Source organism: Staurois parvus, unplaced genomic scaffold (genome assembly GCF_062004578.1).
Source record: "Staurois parvus isolate SC_StPar_1 unplaced genomic scaffold, SC_StPar_1.0 ptg001302l, whole genome shotgun sequence".
Classification (NCBI taxonomy): Eukaryota; Metazoa; Chordata; class Amphibia; order Anura; family Ranidae; genus Staurois; species Staurois parvus.
The window spans coordinates 12,547,517-12,566,218 of record NW_028319098.1 but is presented as its reverse complement, the minus strand read 5'-3'; the positions used below and the strand labels follow the sequence as shown (position 1 = coordinate 12,566,218).

Genomic DNA, 18,702 nt, shown 5'->3' with positions numbered 1-18,702 from the left:
GGTTAAGGCGGGACATGCTTTGATAATATTATGGAGGTGAAGGTAGCAAGATTTGGAAAGTGAATGGATGTGTGTTAGAAATAGGAGAGGACAGAGTCCAGGTTTACGACTAGCACGAGGGAAGAGAGGGATAGAATGCAGCTTAGCTTACTGCTTCCCCTCTTTGCTCCGTATTTCACAGGGTACCTCTAATCTTGTTGAATTGATTAGTCAACTCTCAAGGGAACCTTGAATTAAAAAGCTCTATCATTAACTTTTTTAGCAAATCTACTTTACTATCGCTCCCGTATGAATGGAATCCTTTGCTTTACAGAAATAGAGCAGCAAGTGAGGAATGTAGCTATGGATGAGGTCTATATAAAACCGACTCTGGTGGGACTCAAACCCACAACCTTTGAATTACTACACCAGCTAGAAGTCCAATGCGCTATCCATTGCGCCATAGAGCCCTCCATGAGAACTAGCTTAGAGGATCTTTACTGAGGAACTACTAAAGGAGTAGAAAAGAAACTCTTCCAAAATATGGCTGACAATAGAGTGTAGGAATGAACTTAAGATTCGATCCAGTTACAGTTTTGGACCGAAAGTTTCCTACTCATGTGTTCTTGTGATTGATGGATCTGTGGAGAGGCAGGCCAAAGATTAGGGATTTGCATTTTTAAAGGTGAGAGATGGCAAGGGTTGAATTGCAAGTTTAGTGGTGTCATTGGTTAAGGCGGGACATGCTTTGATAATATTATGGAGGTGAATGTAGCAAGATTTGGAAAGTGAATGGATGTGTGTTAGAAATAGGAGAGGACAGAGTCCAGGATTACGACTAGCACGAGGGAAGAGAGGGATAGAATGCAGCTTAGCTTACTGCTTCCCCTCTTTGCTCCGTATTTCACAGGGTACCTCTAATCTTGTTGAATTGATTAGTCAACTCTCAAGGGAACCTTGAATTAAAAAGCTCTATCATTAACTTTTTTAGCAAATCTACTTTACTATCGCTCCCGTATGAATGGAATCCTTTGCTTTACAGAAATAGAGCAGCAAGTGAGGAATGTAGCTATGGATGAGGTCTATATAAAACCGACTCTGGTGGGACTCAAACCCACAACCTTTGAATTACTACACCAGCTAGAAGTCCAATGCGCTACCCATTGCGCCATAGAGCCCTCCATGAGAACTAGCTTAGAGGATCTTTACTGAGGAACTACTAAAGGAGTAGAAAAGAAACTCTTCCAAAATATGGCTGACAATAGAGTGTAGGAATGAACTTAAGATTCGATCCAGTTACAGTTTTGGACCGAAAGTTTCCTACTCATGTGTTCTTGTGATTGATGGATCTGTGGAGAGGCAGGCCAAAGATTAGGGATTTGCATTTTTAAAGGTGAGAGATGGCAAGGGTTGAATTGCAAGTTTAGTGGTGTCATTGGTTAAGGCGGGACATGCTTTGATAATATTATGGAGGTGAATGTAGCAAGATTTGGAAAGTGAATGGATGTGTGTTAGAAATAGGAGAGGACAGAGTCCAGGATTACGACTAGCACGAGGGAAGAGAGGGATAGAATGCAGCTTAGCTTACTGCTTCCCCTCTTTGCTCCGTATTTCACAGGGTACCTCTAATCTCGTTGAATTGATTAGTCAACTCTCAAGAGAACCTTGAATTAAAAGGCTCTATCATTAACTTTTTTAGCAAATCTACTTTACTATCGCTCCCGTATGAATGGAATCCTTTGCATTACAGAAATAGAGCAGCAAGTGGGGAATGTAGCCATGGATGAGGTCTATATAAAACCGACTCTGGTGGGACTCGAACCCACAACCTTTGAATTACTACACCAGCTAGAAGTCCAATGCGCTATCCATTGCGCCACAGAGGCCTCTGTGATAGCTAACTTAGAGGATCTTTACTGAGGAACTACTAAAGGAGTAGAAAATGAACTCTTCCAAAATATGGCTGACAATAGAGTGTAGGAATGAACTTAAGATTCATTCCAGTTACAGTTTTGGAGCGAACGTTTCCTACTCATGTGTTCTTGTGATTGATGGATTTGTGGAGAGGCAGGCCAAAGATTAGGGATTTGTATTTTTAAAGGTGAGAGATGGCAAGGGTTGAATTGCAAGTTTAGTGGTGTCATTGGTTAAGGCGGGACATGCTTTGATAATATTATGGAGGTGAAGGTAGCAAGATTTGGAAAGTGAATGGATGTGTGTTAGAAATAGGAGAGGACAGAGTCCAGGATTACGACTAGCACGAGGGAAGAGAGGGATAGAATGCAGCTTAGCTTACTGCTTCCCCTCTTTGCTCCGTATTTCACAGGGTACCTCTAATCTTGTTGAATTGATTAGTCAACTCTGAAGAGAGCCTTGAATTAAAAAGCTCTATCATTAACTTTTTAGCAAATCTACTTTACTATCGCTCCCGTATGAATGGAATCCTTTGCTTTACAGGAATAGAGCAGCAAGTGAGGAATGTAGCTATGGATGAGGTCTATATAAAAACGACTCTGGTGGGACTCGAACCCACAACCTTTGAATTACTACACCAGCTAGAAGTCCAATGCGCTATCCATTGCGCCACAGAGGCCTCTGTGATAGCTAACTTAGAGGATCTTTACTGAGGAACTACTAAAGGAGTAGAAAATGAACTCTTCCAAAATATGGCTGACAATAGAGTGTAGGAATGAACTTAAGATTCATTCCAGTTACAGTTTTGGAGCGAACGTTTCCTACTCATGTGTTCTTGTGATTGATGGATTTGTGGAGAGGCAGGCCAAAGATTAGGGATTTGTATTTTTAAAGGTGAGAGATGGCAAGGGTTGAATTGCAAGTTTAGTGGTGTCATTGGTTAAGGCGGGACATGCTTTGATAATATTATGGAGGTGAAGGTAGCAAGATTTGGAAAGTGAATGGATGTGTGTTAGAAATAGGAGAGGACAGAGTCCAGGATTACGACTAGCACGAGGGAAGAGAGGGATAGAATGCAGCTTAGCTTACTGCTTCCCCTCTTTGCTCCGTATTTCACAGGGTACCTCTAATCTTGTTGAATTGATTAGTCAACTGTGAAGAGAGCCTTGAATTAAAAAGCTCTATCATTAACTTTTTAGCAAATCTACTTTACTATCGCTCCCGTATGAATGGAATCCTTTGCTTTACAGGAATAGAGCAGCAAGTGAGGAATGTAGCTATGGATGAGGTCTATATAAAAACGACTCTGGTGGGACTCGAACCCACAACCTTTGAATTACTACATCAGCTAGAAGTCCAATGCGCTATCCATTGCGCCACAGAGCCCTCTGTGATAGCTAACTTAGAGGATCTTTACTGAGGAACTACTAAAGGAGTAGAAAATGAACTCTTCCAAAATATGGCTGACAATAGAGTGTAGGAATGAACTTAAGATTCATTCCAGTTACAGTTTTGGAGCGAACGTTTCCTACTCATGTGTTCTTGTGATTGATGGATTTGTGGAGAGGCAGGCCAAAGATTAGGGATTTGTATTTTTAAAGGTGAGAGATGGCAAGGGTTGAATTGCAAGTTTAGTGGTGTCATTGGTTAAGGCGGGACATGCTTTGATAATATTATGGAGGTGAAGGTAGCAAGATTTGGAAAGTGAATGGATGTGTGTTAGAAATAGGAGAGGACAGAGTCCAGGATTACGACTAGCACGAGGGAAGAGAGGGATAGAATGCAGCTTAGCTTACTGCTTCCCCTCTTTGCTCCGTATTTCACAGGGTACCTCTAATCTTGTTGAATTGATTAGTCAACTCTGAAGAGAGCCTTGAATTAAAAAGCTCTATCATTAACTTTTTAGCAAATCTACTTTACTATCGCTCCCGTATGAATGGAATCCTTTGCTTTACAGGAATAGAGCAGCAAGTGAGGAATGTAGCTATGGATGAGGTCTATATAAAAACGACTCTGGTGGGACTCGAACCCACAACCTTTGAATTACTACATCAGCTAGAAGTCCAATGCGCTATCCATTGCGCCACAGAGCCCTCTGTGATAGCTATCTTAGAGGATCTTTACTGAGGAACTACTAAAGGAGTAGAAAATGAACTCTTCCAAAATATGGCTGACAATAGAGTGTAGGAATGAACTTAAGATTCATTCCAGTTACGGTTTTGGAGCGAAAGTTTCCTACTCATGTGTTCTTGTGATTGATGGATTTGTGGAGAGGCAGGCCAAAGATTAGGGATTTGTATTTTTAAAGGTGAGAGATGGCAAGGGTTAAATTGCAAGTTTAGTGGTGTCATTCGTTAAGGCGGGACATGTTTTGATAATATTATGGAGGTGAAGGTAGCAAGATTTGGAAAGTGAATGGATGTGTGTTAGAAATAGGAGAGGACAGAGTCCAGGATTACGACTAGCACGAGGGAAGAGAGGGATAGAATGCAGCTTAGCTTACTGCTTCCCCTCTTTGCTCCGTATTTCACAGGGTACCTCTAATCTTGTTGAATTGATTAGTCAACTCTCAAGGGAACCTTGAATTAAAAAGCTCTATCATTAACTTTTTTAGCAAATCTACTTTACTATCGCTCCCGTATGAATGGAATCCTTTGCTTTACAGAAATAGAGCAGCAAGTGAGGAATGTAGCTATGGATGAGGTCTATATAAAAACGACTCTGGTGGGACTCGAACTCACAACCTTTGAATTACTACACCAGCTAGAAGTCCAATGCGCTATCCATTGCGCCACAGAGGCCTCTGTGATAGCCTTCTTAGAGGATCTTTACTAAGGAACTACTAAAGGAGTAGAAAATGAACTCTTCCAAAATATGGCTGACAATAGAGTGTAGGAATGAACTTAAGATTCATTCCAGTTACAGTTTTGGAGCGAACGTTTCCTACTCATGTGTTCTTGTGATTGATGGATTTGTGGAGAGGCAGGCCAAAGATTAGGGATTTGTATTTTTAAAGGTGAGAGATGGCAAGGGTTGAATTGCAAGTTTAGTGGTGTCATTGGTTAAGGCGGGACATGCTTTGATAATATTATGGAGGTGAAGGTAGCAAGATTTGGAAAGTGAATGGATGTGTGTTAGAAATAGGAGAGGACAGAGTCCAGGATTACGACTAGCACGAGGGAAGAGAGGGATAGAATGCAGCTTAGCTTACTGCTTTCCCTCTTTGCTCCGTATTTCACAGGGTACCTCTAATCTTGTTGAATTGATTAGTCAACTCTCAAGGGAACCTTGAATTAAAAAGCTCTATCATTAACTTTTTTAGCAAATCTACTTTACTATCGCTCCCGTATGAATGGAATCCTTTGCTTTACAGAAATAGAGCAGCAAGTGAGGAATGTAGCTATGGATGAGGTCTATATAAAACCGACTCTGGTGGGACTCAAACCCACAACCTTTGAATTACTACACCAGCTAGAAGTCCAATGCGCTATCCATTGCGCCATAGAGCCCTCCATGAGAACTAGCTTAGAGGATCTTTACTGAGGAACTACTAAAGGAGTAGAAAAGAAACTCTTCCAAAATATGGCTGACAATAGAGTGTAGGAATGAACTTAAGATTCGATCCAGTTACAGTTTTGGACCGAAAGTTTCCTACTCATGTGTTCTTGTGATTGATGGATCTGTGGAGAGGCAGGCCAAAGATTAGGGATTTGCATTTTTAAAGGTGAGAGATGGCAAGGGTTGAATTGCAAGTTTAGTGGTGTCATTGGTTAAGGCGGGACATGCTTTGATAATATTATGGAGGTGAATGTAGCAAGATTTGGAAAGTGAATGGATGTGTGTTAGAAATAGGAGAGGACAGAGTCCAGGATTACGACTAGCACGAGGGAAGAGAGGGATAGAATGCAGCTTAGCTTACTGCTTCCCCTCTTTGCTCCGTATTTCACAGGGTACCTCTAATCTCGTTGAATTGATTAGTCAACTCTCAAGAGAACCTTGAATTAAAAGGCTCTATCATTAACTTTTTTAGCAAATCTACTTTACTATCGCTCCCGTATGAATGGAATCCTTTGCATTATAGAAATAGAGCAGCAAGTGGGGAATGTAGCCATGGATGAGGTCTATATAAAACCGACTCTGGTGGGACTCGAACCCACAACCTTTGAATTACTACACCAGCTAGAAGTCCAATGCGCTATCCATTGCACCACAGAGCCCTCTGTGATAGCTAACTTAGAGGATCTTTACTGAGGAACTACTAAAGGAGTAGAAAATGAACTCTTCCAAAATATGGCTGACAATAGAGTGTAGGAATGAACTTAAGATTCATTCCAGTTACAGTTTTGGAGCGAACGTTTCCTACTCATGTGTTCTTGTGATTGATGGATTTGTGGAGAGGCAGGCCAAAGATTAGGGATTTGTATTTTTAAAGGTGAGAGATGGCAAGGGTTGAATTGCAAGTTTAGTGGTGTCATTGGTTAAGGCGGGACATGCTTTGATAATATTATGGAGGTGAAGGTAGCAAGATTTGGAAAGTGAATGGATGTGTGTTAGAAATAGGAGAGGACAGAGTCCAGGATTACGACTAGCACGAGGGAAGAGAGGGATAGAATGCAGCTTAGCTTACTGCTTCCCCTCTTTGCTCCGTATTTCACAGGGTACCTCTAATCTTGTTGAATTGATTAGTCAACTCTCAAGAGAACCTTGAATTAAAAGGCTCTATCATTAACTTTTTTAGCAAATCTACTTTACTATCGCTCCCGTATGAATGGAATCCTTTGCTTTACAGAAATAGAGCAGCAAGTGAGGAATGTAGCTATGGATGAGGTCTATATAAAAATGACTCTGGTGGGACTCGAACCCACAACCTTTGAATTACTACACCAGCTAGAAGTCCAATGCGCTATCCATTGCACCAAAGAGCCCTCTGTGATAGCTATCTTAGAGGAACTTTACTGAGGAACTACTAAAGGAGTAGAAAATAAACTCTTCCAAAATATGGCTGACAATAGAGTGTAGGAATGAACTTAAGATTCATTCCAGTTACAGTTTTGGAGCGAACGTTTCCTACTCATGTGTTCTTGTGATTGATGGATTTGTGGAGAGGCAGGTCAAAGTTTAGGGATTTGCATTTTTAAAGGTGAGAGATGGCAAGGGTTGAATTGCAAGTTTAGTGGTGTCATTGGTTAAGGCGGGACATGCTTTGATAATATTATGGAGGTGAAGGTAGCAAGATTTGGAAAGTGAATGGATGTGTGTTAGAAATAGGAGAGGACAGAGTCCAGGTTTACGACTAGCACGAGGGAAGAGAGGGATAGAATGCAGCTTAGCTTACTGCTTCCCCTCTTTGCTCCGTATTTCACAGGGTACCTCTAATCTTGTTGAATTGATTAGTCAACTCTCAAGGGAACCTTGAATTAAAAAGCTCTATCATTAACTTTTTTAGCAAATCTACTTTACTATCGCTCCCGTATGAATGGAATCCTTTGCTTTACAGAAATAGAGCAGCAAGTGAGGAATGTAGCTATGGATGAGGTCTATATAAAACCGACTCTGGTGGGACTCAAACCCACAACCTTTGAATTACTACACCAGCTAGAAGTCCAATGCGCTATCCATTGCGCCATAGAGCCCTCCATGAGAACTAGCTTAGAGGATCTTTACTGAGGAACTACTAAAGGAGTAGAAAAGAAACTCTTCCAAAATATGGCTGACAATAGAGTGTAGGAATGAACTTAAGATTCGATCCAGTTACAGTTTTGGACCGAAAGTTTCCTACTCATGTGTTCTTGTGATTGATGGATCTGTGGAGAGGCAGGCCAAAGATTAGGGATTTGCATTTTTAAAGGTGAGAGATGGCAAGGGTTGAATTGCAAGTTTAGTGGTGTCATTGGTTAAGGCGGGACATGCTTTGATAATATTATGGAGGTGAATGTAGCAAGATTTGGAAAGTGAATGGATGTGTGTTAGAAATAGGAGAGGACAGAGTCCAGGATTACGACTAGCACGAGGGAAGAGAGGGATAGAATGCAGCTTAGCTTACTGCTTCCCCTCTTTGCTCCGTATTTCACAGGGTACCTCTAATCTCGTTGAATTGATTAGTCAACTCTCAAGAGAACCTTGAATTAAAAGGCTCTATCATTAACTTTTTTAGCAAATCTACTTTACTATCGCTCCCGTATGAATGGAATCCTTTGCATTACAGAAATAGAGCAGCAAGTGGGGAATGTAGCCATGGATGAGGTCTATATAAAACCGACTCTGGTGGGACTCGAACCCACAACCTTTGAATTACTACACCAGCTAGAAGTCCAATGCGCTATCCATTGCGCCACAGAGCCCTCTGTGATAGCTAACTTAGAGGATCTTTACTGAGGAACTACTAAAGGAGTAGAAAATGAACTCTTCCAAAATATGGCTGACAATAGAGTGTAGGAATGAACTTAAGATTCATTCCAGTTACAGTTTTGGAGCGAACGTTTCCTACTCATGTGTTCTTGTGATTGATGGATTTGTGGAGAGGCAGGCCAAAGATTAGGGATTTGTATTTTTAAAGGTGAGAGATGGCAAGGGTTGAATTGCAAGTTTAGTGGTGTCATTGGTTAAGGCGGGACATGCTTTGATAATATTATGGAGGTGAAGGTAGCAAGATTTGGAAAGTGAATGGATGTGTGTTAGAAATAGGAGAGGACAGAGTCCAGGATTACGACTAGCACGAGGGAAGAGAGGGATAGAATGCAGCTTAGCTTACTGCTTCCCCTCTTTGCTCCGTATTTCACAGGGTACCTCTAATCTTGTTGAATTGATTAGTCAACTCTCAAGAGAACCTTGAATTAAAAGGCTCTATCATTAACTTTTTTAGCAAATCTACTTTACTATCGCTCCCGTATGAATGGAATCCTTTGCTTTACAGAAATAGAGCAGCAAGTGAGGAATGTAGCTATGGATGAGGTCTATATAAAAACGACTCTGGTGGGACTCGAACCCACAACCTTTGAATTACTACACCAGCTAGAAGTCCAATGAGCTATCCATTGCACCAAAGAGCCCTCTGTGATAGCTATCTTAGAGGAACTTTACTGAGGAACTACTAAAGGAGTAGAAAATAAACTCTTCCAAAATATGGCTGACAATAGAGTGTAGGAATGAACTTTAGATTCATTCCAGTTACAGTTTTGGAGCGAACGTTTCCTACTCATGTGTTCTTGTGATTGATGGATTTGTGGAGAGGCAGGTCAAAGTTTAGGGATTTGCATTTTTAAAGGTGAGAGATGGCAAGGGTTGAATTGCAAGTTTAGTGGTGTCATTGGTTAAGGCGGGACATGCTTTGATAATATTATGGAGGTGAAGGTAGCAAGATTTGGAAAGTGAATGGATGTGTGTTAGAAATAGGAGAGGACAGAGTCCAGGTTTACGACTAGCACGAGGGAAGAGAGGGATAGAATGCAGCTTAGCTTACTGCTTCCCCTCTTTGCTCCGTATTTCACAGGGTACCTCTAATCTTGTTGAATTGATTAGTCAACTCTCAAGGGAACCTTGAATTAAAAAGCTCTATCATTAACTTTTTTAGCAAATCTACTTTACTATCGCTCCCGTATGAATGGAATCCTTTGCTTTACAGAAATAGAGCAGCAAGTGAGGAATGTAGCTATGGATGAGGTCTATATAAAACCGACTCTGGTGGGACTCAAACCCACAACCTTTGAATTACTACACCAGCTAGAAGTCCAATGCGCTATCCATTGCGCCATAGAGCCCTCCATGAGAACTAGCTTAGAGGATCTTTACTGAGGAACTACTAAAGGAGTAGAAAAGAAACTCTTCCAAAATATGGCTGACAATAGAGTGTAGGAATGAACTTAAGATTCGATCCAGTTACAGTTTTGGACCGAAAGTTTCCTACTCATGTGTTCTTGTGATTGATGGATCTGTGGAGAGGCAGGCCAAAGATTAGGGATTTGCATTTTTAAAGGTGAGAGATGGCAAGGGTTGAATTGCAAGTTTAGTGGTGTCATTGGTTAAGGCGGGACATGCTTTGATAATATTATGGAGGTGAATGTAGCAAGATTTGGAAAGTGAATGGATGTGTGTTAGAAATAGGAGAGGACAGAGTCCAGGATTACGACTAGCACGAGGGAAGAGAGGGATAGAATGCAGCTTAGCTTACTGCTTCCCCTCTTTGCTCCGTATTTCACAGGGTACCTCTAATCTCGTTGAATTGATTAGTCAACTCTCAAGAGAACCTTGAATTAAAAGGCTCTATCATTAACTTTTTTAGCAAATCTACTTTACTATCGCTCCCGTATGAATGGAATCCTTTGCATTATAGAAATAGAGCAGCAAGTGGGGAATGTAGCCATGGATGAGGTCTATATAAAACCGACTCTGGTGGGACTCGAACCCACAACCTTTGAATTACTACACCAGCTAGAAGTCCAATGCGCTATCCATTGCGCCACAGAGCCCTCTGTGATAGCTATCTTAGAGGATCTTTACTGAGGAACTACTAAAGGAGTAGAAAATGAACTCTTCCAAAATATGGCTGACAATAGAGTGTAGGAATGAACTTAAGATTCATTCCAGTTACAGTTTTGGAGCGAACGTTTCCTACTCATGTGTTCTTGTGATTGATGGATTTGTGGAGAGGCAGGCCAAAGATTAGGGATTTGTATTTTTAAAGGTGAGAGATGGCAAGGGTTGAATTGCAAGTTTAGTGTTGTCATTGGTTAAGGCGGGACATGCTTTGATAATATTATGGAGGTGAAGGTAGCAAGATTTGGAAAGTGAATGGATGTGTGTTAGAAATAGGAGAGGACAGAGTCCAGGATTACGACTAGCACGAGGGAAGAGAGGGATAGAATGCAGCTTAGCTTACTGCTTCCCCTCTTTGCTCCGTATTTCACAGGGTACCTCTAATCTTGTTGAATTGATTAGTCAACTCTCAAGAGAACCTTGAATTAAAAAGCTCTATCATTAACTTTTTTAGCAAATCTACTTTACTATCGCTCCCGTATGAATGGAATCCTTTGCTTTACAGAAATAGAGCAGCAAGTGAGGAATGTAGCTATGGATGAGGTCTATATAAAACTGACTCTGGTGGGACTCGAACCCACAACCTTTGAATTACTACACCAGCTAGAAGTCCAATGCGCTATCCATTGCGCCACAGAGCCCTCCATGAGAGCTATCTTAGAGGATCCTTACTGAGGAACTACTAAAGGAGTAGAAAATAAACTCTTCCAAAATATGGCTGACAATAGAGTGTAGGAATGAACTTAAGATTCGTTCCAGATACAGTTTTGGACCGAAAGTTTCCTACTCATGTGTTCTTGTGATTGATGGATATGTGGAGAGGCAGGCCAAAGATTAGGGTTTTGCATTTTTAAAGGTGAGAGATGGCAAGGGTTGAATTGCAAGTTTAGTGGTGTCATTGGTTACGGCGGGACATGCTTTGATAATATTATGGAGGTGAAGGTAGCAAGATTTGGAAAGTGAATGGATGTGTGTTAGAAATAGGAGAGGACAGAGTCCAGGATTACGACTAGCACGAGGGAAGAGAGGGATAGAATGCAGCTTAGCTTACTGCTTCCCCTCTTTGCTCCGTATTTCACAGGGTACCTCTAATCTTGTTGAATTGATTAGTCAACTCTCAAGAGAACCTTGAATTAAAAGGCTCTATCATTAACTTTTTTAGCAAATCTACTTTACTATCGCTCCCGTATGAATGGAATCCTTTGCTTTACAGAAATAGAGCAGCAAGTGAGGAATGTAGCTATGGATGAGGTCTATATAAAAACGACTCTGGTGGGACTCGAACCCACAACCTTTGAATTACTACACCAGCTAGAAGTCCAATGCGCTGTCCATTGCACCAAAGAGCCCTCTGTGATAGCTATCTTAGAGGAACTTTACTGAGGAACTACTAAAGGAGTAGAAAATAAACTCTTCCAAAATATGGCTGACAATAGAGTGTAGGAATGAACTTAAGATTCATTCCAGTTATAGTTTTGGAGCGAACGTTTCCTACTCATGTGTTCTTGTGATTGATGGATTTGTGGAGAGGCAGGTCAAAGTTTAGGGATTTGCATTTTTAAAGGTGAGAGATGGCAAGGGTTGAATTGCAAGTTTAGTGGTGTCATTGGTTAAGGCGGGACATGCTTTGATAATATTATGGAGGTGAAGGTAGCAAGATTTGGAAAGTGAATGGATGTGTGTTAGAAATAGGAGAGGACAGAGTCCAGGTTTACGACTAGCACGAGGGAAGAGAGGGATAGAATGCAGCTTAGCTTACTGCTTCCCCTCTTTGCTCCGTATTTCACAGGGTACCTCTAATCTTGTTGAATTGATTAGTCAACTCTCAAGGGAACCTTGAATTAAAAAGCTCTATCATTAACTTTTTTAGCAAATCTACTTTACTATCGCTCCCGTATGAATGGAATCCTTTGCTTTACAGAAATAGAGCAGCAAGTGAGGAATGTAGCTATGGATGAGGTCTATATAAAACCGACTCTGGTGGGACTCAAACCCACAACCTTTGAATTACTACACCAGCTAGAAGTCCAATGTGCTATCCATTGCGCCATAGAGCACTCCATGAGAACTAGCTTAGAGGATCTTTACTGAGGAACTACTAAAGGAGTAGAAAAGAAACTCTTCCAAAATATGGCTTACAATAGAGTGTAGGAATGAACTTAAGATTCGATCCAGTTACAGTTTTGGACCGAAAGTTTCCTACTCATGTGTTCTTGTGATTGATGGATCTGTGGAGAGGCAGGCCAAAGATTAGGGATTTGCATTTTTAAAGGTGAGAGATGGCAAGGGTTGAATTGCAAGTTTAGTGGTGTCATTGGTTAAGGCGGGACATGCTTTGATAATATTATGGAGGTGAATGTAGCAAGATTTGGAAAGTGAATGGATGTGTGTTAGAAATAGGAGAGGACAGAGTCCAGGATTACGACTAGCACGAGGGAAGAGAGGGATAGAATGCAGCTTAGCTTACTGCTTCCCCTCGTTGCTCCGTATTTCACAGGGTACCTCTAATCTCGTTGAATTGATTAGTCAACTCTCAAGAGAACCTTGAATTAAAAGGCTCTATCATTAACTTTTTTAGCAAATCTACTTTACTATCGCTCCCGTATGAATGGAATCCTTTGCATTACAGAAATAGAGCAGCAAGTGGGGAATGTAGCCATGGATGAGGTCTATATAAAACCGACTCTGGTGGGACTCGAACCCACAACCTTTGAATTACTACACCAGCTAGAAGTCCAATGCGCTATCCATTGCGCCACAGAGCCCTCTGTGATAGCTAACTTAGAGGATCTTTACTGAGGAACTACTAAAGGAGTAGAAAATGAACTCTTCCAAAATATGGCTGACAATAGAGTGTAGGAATGAACTTAAGATTCATTCCAGTTACAGTTTTGGAGCGAACGTTTCCTACTCATGTGTTCTTGTGATTGATGGATTTGTGGAGAGGCAGGCCAAAGATTAGGGATTTGTATTTTTAAAGGTGAGAGATGGCAAGGGTTGAATTGCAAGTTTAGTGGTGTCATTGGTTAAGGCGGGACATGCTTTGATAATATTATGGAGGTGAAGGTAGCAAGATTTGGAAAGTGAATGGATGTGTGTTAGAAATAGGAGAGGACAGAGTCCAGGATTACGACTAGCACGAGGGAAGAGAGGGATAGAATGCAACTTAGCTTACTGCTTCCCCTCTTTGCTCCGTATTTCACAGGGTACCTCTAATCTTGTTGAATTGATTAGTCAACTCTCAAGAGAACCTTGAATTAAAAAGCTCTATCATTAACTTTTTTAGCAAATCTACTTTACTATCGCTCCCGTATGAATGGAATCCTTTGCTTTACAGAAATAGAGCAGCAAGTGAGGAATGTAGCTATGGATGAGGTCTATATAAAACTGACTCTGGTGGGACTCGAACCCACAACCTTTGAATTACTACACCAGCTAGAAGTCCAATGCGCTATCCATTGCGCCACAGAGCCCTCCATGAGAGCTATCTTAGAGGATCCTTACTGAGGAACTACTAAAGGAGTAGAAAATAAACTCTTCCAAAATATGGCTGACAATAGAGTGTAGGAATGAACTTAAGATTCGTTCCAGATACAGTTTTGGAGCGAAAGTTTCCTACTCATGTGTTCTTGTGATTGATGGATATGTGGAGAGGCAGGCCAAAGATTAGGGTTTTGCATTTTTAAAGGTGAGAGATGGCAAGGGTTGAATTGCAAGTTTAGTGGTGTCATTGGTTACGGCGGGACATGCTTTGATAATATTATGGAGGTGAAGGTAGCAAGATTTGGAAAGTGAATGGATGTGTGTTAGAAATAGGAGAGGACAGAGTCCAGGATTACGACTAGCACGAGGGAAGAGAGGGATAGAATGCAGCTTAGCTTACTGCTTCCCCTCTTTGCTCCGTATTTCACAGGGTACCTCTAATCTTGTTGAATTGATTAGTCAACTCTCAAGAGAACCTTGAATTAAAAGGCTCTATCATTAACTTTTTTAGCAAATCTACTTTACTATCGCTCCCGTATGAATGGAATCCTTTGCTTTACAGAAATAGAGCAGCAAGTGAGGAATGTAGCTATGGATGAGGTCTATATAAAACCGACTCTGGTGGGACTCGAACCAGCTACCTTTGAATTACTACACCAGCTAGAAGTCCAATGCGCTATCCATTGCGCCACAGAGCCCTCCATGAGAGCTATCTTAGAAGAACCTTACTGAGGAACTACTAAAGGAGTAGAAATTAAACTCTTCCAAAATATGGCTGACAATAGAGTGTAGGAATGAACTTAAGATTCGTTCCAGTTACAGTTTTGGAGCGAACGTTTCCTATTCATGTGTTCTTGTGATTGATGGATCTGTGGAGAGGCAGGCCAAAGATTAGGGATTTGCATTTTTAAAGGTGAGAGATGGCAAGGGTTGAATTGCAAGTTTAGTGGTGTCATTGGTTAAGGCGGGACATGCTTTGATAATATTATGGAGGTGAAGGTAGCAAGATTTGGAAAGTGAATGGATGTGTGTTAGAAATAGGAGAGGACAGAGTCCAGGTTTACGACTAGCACGAGGGAAGAGAGGGATAGAATGCAGCTTAGCTTACTGCTTCCCCTCTTTGCTCCGTATTTCACAGGGTACCTCTAATCTTGTTGAATTGATTAGTCAACTCTCAAGAGAACCTTGAATTAAAAGGCTCTATCATTAACTTTTTTAGCAAATCTACTTTACTATCGCTCCCGTATGAATGGAATCCTTTGCATTACAGAAATAGAGCAGCAAGTGGGGAATGTAGCCATGGATGAGGTCTATATAAAACCGACTCTGGTGGGACTCGAACCCACAACCTTTGAATTACTACACCAGCTAGAAGTCCAATGCGCTATCCATTGCGCCACAGAGCCCTCTGTGATAGCTAACTTAGAGGATCTTTACTGAGGAACTACTAAAGGAGTAGAAAATGAACTCTTCCAAAATATGGCTGACAATAGAGTGTAGGAATGAACTTAAGATTCATTCCAGTTACAGTTTTGGAGCGAACGTTTCCTACTCATGTGTTCTTGTGATTGATGGATTTGTGGAGAGGCAGGCCAAAGATTAGGGATTTGTATTTTTAAAGGTGAGAGATGGCAAGGGTTGAATTGCAAGTTTAGTGGTGTCATTGGTTAAGGCGGGACATGCTTTGATAATATTATGGAGGTGAAGGTAGCAAGATTTGGAAAGTGAATGGATGTGTGTTAGAAATAGGAGAGGACAGAGTCCAGGATTACGACTAGCACGAGGGAAGAGAGGGATAGAATGCAGCTTAGCTTACTGCTTCCCCTCTTTGCTCCGTATTTCACAGGGTACCTCTAATCTTGTTGAATTGATTAGTCAACTCTCAAGAGAACCTTGAATTAAAAAGCTCTATCATTAACTTTTTTAGCAAATCTACTTTACTATCGCTCCCGTATGAATGGAATCCTTTGCTTTACAGAAATAGAGCAGCAAGTGAGGAATGTAGCTATGGATGAGGTCTATATAAAACTGACTCTGGTGGGACTCGAACCCACAACCTTTGAATTACTACACCAGCTAGAAGTCCAATGCGCTATCCATTGCGCCACAGAGCCCTCCATGAGAGCTATCTTAGAGGATCCTTACTGAGGAACTACTAAAGGAGTAGAAAATAAACTCTTCCAAAATATGGCTGACAATAGAGTGTAGGAATGAACTTAAGATTCGTTCCAGATACAGTTTTGGAGCGAAAGTTTCCTACTCATGTGTTCTTGTGATTGATGGATATGTGGAGAGGCAGGCCAAAGATTAGGGTTTTGCATTTTTAAAGGTGAGAGATGGCAAGGGTTGAATTGCAAGTTTAGTGGTGTCATTGGTTACGGCGGGACATGCTTTGATAATATTATGGAGGTGAAGGTAGCAAGATTTGGAAAGTGAATGGATGTGTGTTAGAAATAGGAGAGGACAGAGTCCAGGATTACGACTAGCACGAGGGAAGAGAGGGATAGAATGCAGCTTAGCTTACTGCTTCCCCTCTTTGCTCCGTATTTCACAGGGTACCTCTAATCTTGTTGAATTGATTAGTCAACTCTCAAGAGAACCTTGAATTAAAAGGCTCTATCATTAACTTTTTTAGCAAATCTACTTTACTATCGCTCCCGTATGAATGGAATCCTTTGCTTTACAGAAATAGAGCAGCAAGTGAGGAATGTAGCTATGGATGAGGTCTATATAAAAACGACTCTGGTGGGACTCGAACCCACAACCTTTGAATTACTACACCAGCTAGAAGTCCAATGCGCTATCCATTGCGCCAAAGAGCCCTCTGTGATAGCTATCTTAGAGGAACTTTACTGAGGAACTACTAAAGGAGTAGAAAATAAACTCTTCCAAAATATGGCTGACAATAGAGTGTAGGAATGAACTTAAGATTCATTCCAGTTACAGTTTTGGAGCGAACGTTTCCTACTCATGTGTTCTTGTGATTGATGGATTTGTGGAGAGGCAGGTCAAAGTTTAGGGATTTGCATTTTTAAAGGTGAGAGATGGCAAGGGTTGAATTGCAAGTTTAGTGGTGTCATTGGTTAAGGCGGGACATGCTTTGATAATATTATGGAGGTGAAGGTAGCAAGATTTGGAAAGTGAATGGATGTGTGTTAGAAATAGGAGAGGACAGAGTCCAGGATTATGACTAGCACGAGGGAAGAGAGGGATAGAATGCAGCTTAGCTTACTGCTTCCCCTCTTTGCTCCGTATTTCACAGGGTACCTCTAATCTTGTTGAATTGATTAGTCAACTCTCAAGAGAACCTTGAATTTAAAAGCTCTATCATTAACTTTTTTAGCAAATCTACTTTACTATCGCTCCCGTATGAATGGAATCCTTTGCTTTACAGAAATAGAGCAGCAAGTGAGGAATGTAGCTATGGATGAGGTCTATATAAAACCGACTCTGGTGGGACTCGAACCCACAACCTTTGAATTACTACACCTGCTAGAAGTCCAATGCGCTATCCAATGCGCCACAGAGCCCTCCGTGAGAGCTAACTTAGAGGATCCTTACTGAGGAACTACTAAAGGAGTAGAAAATAAACTCTTCCAAAATATGGCTGACAATAGAGTGTAGGAATGAACTTAAGATTCATTCCAGTTACAGTTTTGGACCGAATGTTTCCTACTCATGTGTTCTTGTGATTGATGGATCTGTGGAGAGGCAGGCCAAAGATTAGGGATTTGCATTTTTAAAGGTGAGAGATGCCAAGGGTTGAATTGCAAGTTTAGTGGTGTCATTGGTTAAGACGGGACATGCTTTGATAATATTATGGAGGTGAAGGTAGCAAGATTTGGAAAGTGAATGGATGTGTGTTAGAAATAGGAGAGGACAGAGTCCAGGATTACGACTAGCATGAGGGAAGAGAGGGATAGAATGCAGCTTAGCTTACTGCTTCCCCTCTTTGCTCCGTATTTCACAGGGTACCTCTAATCTTGTTGAATTGATTAGTCAACTCTCAAGAGAACCTTGAATTAAAAGGCTCTATCATTAACTTTTTTAGCAAATCTACTTTACTATCGCTCCCGTATGAATGGAATCCTTTGCTTTACAGAAATAGAGCAGCAAGTGAGGAATGTAGCTATGGATGAGGTCTATATAAAACCGACTCTGGTGGGACTCGAACCCAAAACCTTTGAATTACTACACCAGCTAGAAGGCCAATGCGCTATCCATTGCGCCACAGAGCCCTTCATGAGAGCTATCTTAGAGGATCTTTACTGAGGAACTACTAAAGGAGTAGAAAATAAACTCTTCCAAAATATGGCTGACAATAGAGTGTAGGAATGAACTTAAGATTCGTTCCAGTTACAGTTTTGGACCGAAAGTTTCCTACTCATGTGTTCTTGTGATTGATGGATATGTGGAGAGGCAGGCCAAAGATTAGTGATTTGCATTTTTAAAGGTGAGAGATGGCAAGGGTTGAATTGCAAGTTTAGTGGTGTCATTGGTTAAGGCGGGACATGCTTTGATAATATTATGGAGGTGAAGGTAGCAAGATTTGGAAAGTGAATGGATGTGTGTTAGAAAAAAGAGAGGATAGAGTCAAGGATTACACCTAGAATGAGGTAAGAGAAGGATAGAATGCAGCTTTGCTTCCCTTCTTTGCTCTGTACTTCACAGGGTACCTCCAATCTTGTGGAATTGATTAGTCAACTCTCAAGAGAACTTTGAATTAAAAGGCTCTATCATTAACTTTTTTGGCAAATCTACTTTACTATAGCTCCCGTATGAATGGAATCCTTT

General features: G+C 41.2%; 22 non-coding genes across 22 annotated transcripts; all 22 read right to left on the bottom strand.

Moving 5' to 3' along the window:
• Positions 1-364: 364 nt before the first annotated feature.
• Positions 365-449, bottom strand: TRNAR-UCU (transfer RNA arginine (anticodon UCU)). The gene is given in 2 exon segments: positions 365-400; positions 413-449. It is a non-coding gene; the product is annotated as a tRNA-Arg (tRNA).
• A 623-nt stretch (positions 450-1,072) lies between these two features.
• TRNAR-UCU (transfer RNA arginine (anticodon UCU)) lies at positions 1,073-1,157 on the bottom strand. Its single transcript is given in 2 exon segments — positions 1,073-1,108; positions 1,121-1,157. It is a non-coding gene; the product is annotated as a tRNA-Arg (tRNA).
• Positions 1,158-1,780: 623 nt separating this feature from the next.
• TRNAR-UCU (transfer RNA arginine (anticodon UCU)) lies at positions 1,781-1,866 on the bottom strand. Its single transcript is given in 2 exon segments — positions 1,781-1,816; positions 1,829-1,866. It is a non-coding gene; the product is annotated as a tRNA-Arg (tRNA).
• A 621-nt stretch (positions 1,867-2,487) lies between these two features.
• TRNAR-UCU (transfer RNA arginine (anticodon UCU)) lies at positions 2,488-2,573 on the bottom strand. The gene is given in 2 exon segments: positions 2,488-2,523; positions 2,536-2,573. It is a non-coding gene; the product is annotated as a tRNA-Arg (tRNA).
• A 621-nt stretch (positions 2,574-3,194) lies between these two features.
• TRNAR-UCU (transfer RNA arginine (anticodon UCU)) lies at positions 3,195-3,279 on the bottom strand. The gene is given in 2 exon segments: positions 3,195-3,230; positions 3,243-3,279. It is a non-coding gene; the product is annotated as a tRNA-Arg (tRNA).
• A 622-nt stretch (positions 3,280-3,901) lies between these two features.
• On the bottom strand, positions 3,902-3,986 carry TRNAR-UCU (transfer RNA arginine (anticodon UCU)). The gene is given in 2 exon segments: positions 3,902-3,937; positions 3,950-3,986. It is a non-coding gene; the product is annotated as a tRNA-Arg (tRNA).
• A 623-nt stretch (positions 3,987-4,609) lies between these two features.
• Positions 4,610-4,695, bottom strand: TRNAR-UCU (transfer RNA arginine (anticodon UCU)). Its single transcript is given in 2 exon segments — positions 4,610-4,645; positions 4,658-4,695. It is a non-coding gene; the product is annotated as a tRNA-Arg (tRNA).
• Positions 4,696-5,317: 622 nt separating this feature from the next.
• Positions 5,318-5,402, bottom strand: TRNAR-UCU (transfer RNA arginine (anticodon UCU)). The gene is given in 2 exon segments: positions 5,318-5,353; positions 5,366-5,402. It is a non-coding gene; the product is annotated as a tRNA-Arg (tRNA).
• A 623-nt stretch (positions 5,403-6,025) lies between these two features.
• On the bottom strand, positions 6,026-6,110 carry TRNAR-UCU (transfer RNA arginine (anticodon UCU)). Its single transcript is given in 2 exon segments — positions 6,026-6,061; positions 6,074-6,110. It is a non-coding gene; the product is annotated as a tRNA-Arg (tRNA).
• A 623-nt stretch (positions 6,111-6,733) lies between these two features.
• On the bottom strand, positions 6,734-6,818 carry TRNAR-UCU (transfer RNA arginine (anticodon UCU)). The gene is given in 2 exon segments: positions 6,734-6,769; positions 6,782-6,818. It is a non-coding gene; the product is annotated as a tRNA-Arg (tRNA).
• A 623-nt stretch (positions 6,819-7,441) lies between these two features.
• On the bottom strand, positions 7,442-7,526 carry TRNAR-UCU (transfer RNA arginine (anticodon UCU)). Its single transcript is given in 2 exon segments — positions 7,442-7,477; positions 7,490-7,526. It is a non-coding gene; the product is annotated as a tRNA-Arg (tRNA).
• A 623-nt stretch (positions 7,527-8,149) lies between these two features.
• TRNAR-UCU (transfer RNA arginine (anticodon UCU)) lies at positions 8,150-8,234 on the bottom strand. Its single transcript is given in 2 exon segments — positions 8,150-8,185; positions 8,198-8,234. It is a non-coding gene; the product is annotated as a tRNA-Arg (tRNA).
• Positions 8,235-9,565: 1,331 nt separating this feature from the next.
• TRNAR-UCU (transfer RNA arginine (anticodon UCU)) lies at positions 9,566-9,650 on the bottom strand. The gene is given in 2 exon segments: positions 9,566-9,601; positions 9,614-9,650. It is a non-coding gene; the product is annotated as a tRNA-Arg (tRNA).
• Positions 9,651-10,273: 623 nt separating this feature from the next.
• TRNAR-UCU (transfer RNA arginine (anticodon UCU)) lies at positions 10,274-10,358 on the bottom strand. The gene is given in 2 exon segments: positions 10,274-10,309; positions 10,322-10,358. It is a non-coding gene; the product is annotated as a tRNA-Arg (tRNA).
• A 623-nt stretch (positions 10,359-10,981) lies between these two features.
• On the bottom strand, positions 10,982-11,066 carry TRNAR-UCU (transfer RNA arginine (anticodon UCU)). Its single transcript is given in 2 exon segments — positions 10,982-11,017; positions 11,030-11,066. It is a non-coding gene; the product is annotated as a tRNA-Arg (tRNA).
• A 623-nt stretch (positions 11,067-11,689) lies between these two features.
• Positions 11,690-11,774, bottom strand: TRNAR-UCU (transfer RNA arginine (anticodon UCU)). The gene is given in 2 exon segments: positions 11,690-11,725; positions 11,738-11,774. It is a non-coding gene; the product is annotated as a tRNA-Arg (tRNA).
• Positions 11,775-13,105: 1,331 nt separating this feature from the next.
• Positions 13,106-13,190, bottom strand: TRNAR-UCU (transfer RNA arginine (anticodon UCU)). The gene is given in 2 exon segments: positions 13,106-13,141; positions 13,154-13,190. It is a non-coding gene; the product is annotated as a tRNA-Arg (tRNA).
• Positions 13,191-13,813: 623 nt separating this feature from the next.
• On the bottom strand, positions 13,814-13,898 carry TRNAR-UCU (transfer RNA arginine (anticodon UCU)). Its single transcript is given in 2 exon segments — positions 13,814-13,849; positions 13,862-13,898. It is a non-coding gene; the product is annotated as a tRNA-Arg (tRNA).
• A 1,331-nt stretch (positions 13,899-15,229) lies between these two features.
• On the bottom strand, positions 15,230-15,314 carry TRNAR-UCU (transfer RNA arginine (anticodon UCU)). Its single transcript is given in 2 exon segments — positions 15,230-15,265; positions 15,278-15,314. It is a non-coding gene; the product is annotated as a tRNA-Arg (tRNA).
• A 623-nt stretch (positions 15,315-15,937) lies between these two features.
• TRNAR-UCU (transfer RNA arginine (anticodon UCU)) lies at positions 15,938-16,022 on the bottom strand. Its single transcript is given in 2 exon segments — positions 15,938-15,973; positions 15,986-16,022. It is a non-coding gene; the product is annotated as a tRNA-Arg (tRNA).
• A 623-nt stretch (positions 16,023-16,645) lies between these two features.
• TRNAR-UCU (transfer RNA arginine (anticodon UCU)) lies at positions 16,646-16,730 on the bottom strand. Its single transcript is given in 2 exon segments — positions 16,646-16,681; positions 16,694-16,730. It is a non-coding gene; the product is annotated as a tRNA-Arg (tRNA).
• Positions 16,731-17,353: 623 nt separating this feature from the next.
• TRNAR-UCU (transfer RNA arginine (anticodon UCU)) lies at positions 17,354-17,438 on the bottom strand. The gene is given in 2 exon segments: positions 17,354-17,389; positions 17,402-17,438. It is a non-coding gene; the product is annotated as a tRNA-Arg (tRNA).
• Positions 17,439-18,702: the final 1,264 nt, after the last annotated feature.